The following is a 6,105-nucleotide window of genomic DNA, read 5'->3' as shown; positions in this document are numbered from 1 at the left end:
TCACAGAGTCCACCCTCCAAAACATCCATTTTCTCCATGGGAAGTTATCTCTGTAGTCTGGAGATGAGCAGTAATTCCAGGCATCCCCAGGTCCCACCTGGAGGCTGGCATCCCTAGGCAGCACCCTCTGGGTGACTTGATACCACCTGATTTGCATGATTCAAGTAGGCCCAGCTGCTTGCTACGGTTCATCAGCAGCCACCCTATGAAAGCCAGTGTGATGTAACAGTTAGAGCTTCAGAGTAGGGTCTGTGAGACCCAGGTTCAGATCCCCATCTTGCAGTGGAAGCTGACTGTGTGATTTTGGACCAGTCACATACTTTCAGCCTAGCCAACCTCACAGGGTTGTTGTGCAGATAAAAAGGAGGAGAGAATAATGTAAGCTGCTTTGGACCCCACTGTGGAGAAAGACTGTAGCTTTCCTAGGTAGAGGCTGTGGGGGAGGAGTGTGGAGATGGAAAGTTGAAGACAGAGAGGCAGATAAAGGTAGGTTGGCTGTTGGGTGGGAAGGAAATTGTGTTGCCAACTCCAGGTTGACAAATTCCTGGACATTTGAGGGGTAGAGCCTGGGGAGGGTGGGATTTGAGGAGGGGAGAAACTACAAACCAGTATAATGCCATAGACTCCAACCTCCAAACCATACATGGAGGAGAGAGAGAAAGAAGGGGGGGCAGAAGGGAGAAAAGAGTGTGAGTGAGGTAGGGGGAGACAGGAGGAAGCAAAGGCGTGAGGAATAGGATAACCATCCCGCAAGTTTCTTGCGGGTCCCCACTTGTAATATATATAATAACAACACTGAGTTTACTTAAGGATAACATCAGTCACATACAAAACCGCTAGAGCTTATTTTGTCCTTGAGATTGCATGAGATCTGGATAGCGCAGGCAAGCCTGATCTCCTCAGACCTTGGAAGCTAAGCAGGGCCGACCCTGGCCAAGTACTCGGAAGGGAGACCTCCAAGTAATACCTGGGCTGGAATGCAGAGGCAGGCAAGCATCCTACCCTCATTAGGGGTCGCCAGAAGTCACGATGACTTCCAGGGGAACAGGAAACACACACATACATACACAAACAAAAAAAACCCTACTAAAAAAAGAGATTACATGAGGAAGAGAAACTCCTTGTAAAGACCAGAGATAAAACAAGGCTGTCCAGCACTCAACAGCTTTTGCCTAAAACTGAAAGAAATCTTTTTTCTGTGCCTAAACAAATGTTACCAACCTGTTCGTCTTGCAGTAGTCCTTCAAAAAGAGTGAAAGATCAGTAGGCAATTGTCACCGGAAGAACTTTATTATATTCTGGCTATAATCTCTCCTGTTTTTATTACAGAAACAGATGCAGTCTTTAACTCTTTAGGTGTCAGTGTCTGAGTCGAACAATCCAATCTGCTTCTTTCTTCAGTAGCAGCCTTTCATTTTTACGGGTTAATTTCTGCACAATCCAAAAAATAAAAAATAAAATCAGAGGGACCATATGCCCACTTTCAACAAAATACTTAGCCAATGATTGCCCGGAGGTATGGGCTAGGGTGTCATCAATATGCAGATGACACCCAGCTCTATTTGATGTTGGGCGGCCAGTCGGACTCCAACCCAGAAGATCTGCACCGGGCTTTACAAGCCGCGGCTGGGTGGCTCAGACGGAGCAGGCTGAAATTAAACCCGGGCAAAGACGAAGGTCCTGTGCTTGAGTTGGACCGGGATTAGGGCTCCCGCTTCTGACCTTCGATGGGGCACCTCTGGTGCCAGCTTCGGAGGTTAGGAGTTTGGGAGTGCTCCTGGATCCCTCCTTAACGATGGAGGCCCAGGTGGCAGCCACTGCCACATCGGCCTTTTATAATCTTCGGCTGGTACGGCAGTTGGTTCCTTTCCTCGACCGTAATGACTTAGCCACAGTGATCCATGCGACGGTCACCTCGAGGCTAGACTACTGTAATGCTCTCTACGTGGGGTTGCCTCTGTCGCAAATCTGGAAGCTACAGTTGGTGCAGAATGCTGCGGCCAGACTGTTGGTGGGCGCCCCTAGGTGGGAGCACACCCGACCTGTACTGAAAGCGCTCCACTGGCTGCCTATAGCATACCGGATTCGCTTCAAAGTGCTGATGCTTACCTTTAAAGCTCTACAGGGCCAGGGTCCAACATACCTGAGGGACTGCATTTCCCCACATATTCCCCAAAGAGCACTTCGGTCGGGGTCACAACACCGACTGGTGACCCCGGGCCCCAAGGAGGCCAGGCTTGCAACAACAAGGGCCAGGTCCTTTTCAGTGGTGGCTCCTACCTGGTGGAATGAGTTCCCAGAGGAGATCAGGGCCCTGCAGGACCTCGTGCAGTTCCGCAGGGCCTGTAAGACAGAGCCCTTCCACCAGGCTTTCGAGTAGGAGCCGCCACTGCCACTACCACCACCACCACCACCACCACCGCTCCAGTACAGAGTGATACCGCCGTAGGGCCAGGTAACATCCATCTACGGCCCTAGTCCTCCCCTTCTGCTTTGCAAGAGGTAAGGGGGTTTTATCTTTGCATTCGATGATATTGAATTTTATCTGTTTTATCTATTTTATATATTGTATGTACTGTGTGCCGTCTGTAAGCCGCCCTGAGCCCGTTCACGGGGAGGGCAGGGTATAAATACAATTAAATAAATAAATAAATGATGCACTTGTTCTTTTCAATTTTATATTACCTTTGCATTCTGCTATGCATGTTCTCAAGTTTCTAGTTGTTTTTCCAACATAAAGCTTTTTACAGGGGCATCGAATGATATATATCTAACCTGTGTAGTGTTACATGTTGTAAAATCCTTTAGTATGTATTACCTAGAGGGTTGATAAAGTATTTCATATTACATGTTAATTTACAACAATCACAATTTCCACAGGCAAAATGTCCCTGAGGAGGATTAGGACCAGATAGAACTGTTTGTTGACTAACACATTTGTTACTATGAACTAAATGTTTGCTCAGAATTTTGGTTCCCCTAAAAGCAATCATAGGTATTTTTTAATGACATAAAAGAATATTCTCTAGCAAAAAACAATTCTTGTAGATAACTCTTTTTTAGACCCACACTTATATTGTTGTAGGAATTTATGTTCATGCATAATTACTTCCTATGGCAAGGAGAAAACTGCTTGTGATCAGATTATATGCAGGCATTCCTATAATAATGTAAGTAGTAAAGTAATAAAAAGTAATTTAAAAATACAGGACAATGAAACCCATATTTTGTCCACTGGAAATTTTACCCCAGCTTTCAGCCTTCTTCTCCTCTTCTTTTTATCCTCACAACAACTCTGCGAGGTGGGTTAGACCGAGAGTGAGCTGTTGGCCTCTGTGTCTTCAATGACTTGCTACTGATCTAGTCAAGTTCCACTGAAAAATGTTGTGTTTGCGGAGATACAGAAGTATTGGCAGAAGTCCTATCTGTTGATGATGCATCTGCACATTCATGTTATCACTTGATACTGCGGTTTCCACATCATGAACATGCTTCAAGTGCCGTATGGATCACTAGTGGAGAATCTCTCCACACCATGTTAGAATAGGTAGGACTTGTGTGAATTTTTATTGTGTTATGGTTTACCCCTGAAATTTACCTGGAATAGGACGGTAGTGTCTTAACACTTCCCCCCAATAAATTAATGCATAATGATTTTTGGGACATTCTCCTGGTATGAAATTCACCATCTTTCCTTGACTATGACAACTAGAATCAGATTTTTGACTTTAGGAGACACTCAAATCTGGCTAACAGGACCATGCGGCCCCCCTCTGTTCTCTTAGAATGGAGGCAGGGACTCAGCCTCCACCCCCTAGGACAGAACTGACTTCCCAATCTTTTGAAGTGCAGGAGCTCCTAGAGTTGCTGACACCTCCCCTGAATAAACCACCCCTAGTGGTTGCTGAATAAACCACCCCTAGGAACTCTAATTGGTTGAGTGGCACCAAGGAAGTACAGTCCCATGTAGTCAGGGAACACATGGCTTGCCACACATGCTGACACACAGGCTGCCTGGCATGTGGTATGCGCCAATGCTGGGAAAGGCTGGGTGATGGTGGTGGGGGAGTCCATGAAGATGTCTGAATCAAAACAGGTGTCCTTGGATAGCTGAGGTTTGAGAATTACAAATGTTTTGTGCTCTTGAGTAATTCCCCTTTCCAAGCCCTGAGTTTAAGAAGAAGAAGAAGAAGAAGAAGAAGAAGAGATTGGATTTATACCCCACCCTTCACTTGGAGTCTCAGAGTGGCTTACAAACTCCTTTCCCCTCCCCTCCCCACAACAGACACCCTGGAAGGTAGGTGGGGCTGAGAGAGCTCTTGACAGAAACTGCTCTTTTTCAAGAACAGCTGTGCCAGAGCTATGGCTTGCCCAAGGTCATCCAGCAGCTGCAAGTAGAGAAGTGGGGAATCAAACACACACTTAACCACTACACCAAACTGGTAACCCATTAAGACCCTTTGTTACATCTGTTCCCCACCTGTCCTCCTTTGAATTCTGCATGGTGTGCCCGGCAGTCTCAGGCAGCTCAACTTCTAGCACCGGCTGAGCTTGGACTTGCTGAGCTGCAGCAAGGCTGCTTCATCCTGCATGTAGTGTAGACCACACCCCAACCCTCTACTTTAACTCTCTTGTTCTGGTCAAGTTTCTTATGCATTAACTCACAGCACAGAAGCTGGAGATGCCAAATACAACCAGCTGCTAAATTCACTTGCATACCTTGCAGTGATTTGGGGGATGAGTGGAATGCAGAATCAATGTGAAAGCCAGTGTGGCGTAGTGCTTAAGAGTGGTGGACTCTAATCTAGAGAACCGGGTTTGATTCTCCAGTCCTCCATATATAGTCAGTTCTCTCAGAACTCTCTCAGCCTGACCTACCTCACAAGGTGCTTGTTGTGGGGAGAGGAAGGGAAGGCGATTGTAATCTGCTTTGAGACATGACGCTTGCTGGTTGACCTTGGGACAGTCACCGTTCTCTCAGAACGCTCCCAGCCCCTCCTACCTCACAAGGTGCCTGTTGTGGGGAGAGGAAAGGAAGGTGATTGTAAGTTGCTTTGAGACATGAGGCCTGCTGGGTGACCTTGGGCCAGTCACCGTTCTCTCAGAAATCTCCCAGCCCCTCCTACCTCACAGGTGCCTGTTGTGGTGAGAGGAAGGGAAGGCGATTGTAAGCCACTTTGAGACACATGAGGCCTGCTGGGTGACCTTGGGCCAGTCACCGTTCTCTCAGAACTCTCCCCGCCTGACCTACCTCACAAGGTGCCTGTTGCAGGGAGAGGAAGGGAAGGTGATTGATCGTAAGCCGCTTTGAAACCCCTTAAGGTAGAGAAAGGCGGGGTCTAAAAACCACCTCTTCTTCTTCTTCTGAGCATGGTCTGAAATCTTCACACTGGCCACTCTGCAAAGGGCAATAGTGAACATGCAGTGATGCTGGCTATCCAGAGCTGCAACATTTGGAGTGCTTCATGTCAGAAACAGAAAAATGGTTGGGGAACTTTTTGAGCAGGTTCTGGAAGAAGGCATGACTGTTAGCAGAAGGAGGCCAGCGGAATAGTCAGGAAATCTAGATGAAAACAGATGCAGTGGTTTCTCTCATTCTCCCCTCTCTTCCTTTCACCTTCGTTTTATCGCTTTCTATTCTCTCTCCTTGGTAACGTTTCTGTTCTCCGAGTGGACATAGGAAGCTGCCTTATAGCCCGTGAGACTATCTGTTCATCTCTAACTCCATCTAGTCTGTTCTGACTGGCAGCAGGTAGAGAAAGATCCTTCAGCTCAACTGAATTTGTAACTTTTTGCATGAAAAGCGTATGTTTTACTCTCATGGGTGAAGAAGGGATTGGAAATGGATGAAGGGTCATATTTGTTGCTGTGGAGACTTGAATAGAAACCTGCTTTAGAGCCCAAAACAGTTTTTTAAAAAAACAAACAAACCTCTCCCCAGCACTGGAAAATTGTACTTTACTAATCTAATATTAGGGTCAAGTAGAACCCATTTACAACACTTTTAATGAGATATATTTGATAATGACTGGTTTAATATTTTAAAACTTATTAAGAATCCTTGCTTGTTCTGATGTTTCTTGAATTTTTGGTGTATTAAGTACT

Source organism: Gekko japonicus, unplaced genomic scaffold (assembly GCF_001447785.1).
Source record: "Gekko japonicus isolate JY-2015 unplaced genomic scaffold, Gekko_japonicus_V1.1 scaffold2775, whole genome shotgun sequence".
NCBI lineage: Eukaryota > Metazoa > Chordata > Lepidosauria > Squamata > Gekkonidae > Gekko > Gekko japonicus.
This window is presented reverse-complemented; position numbering follows the sequence as displayed.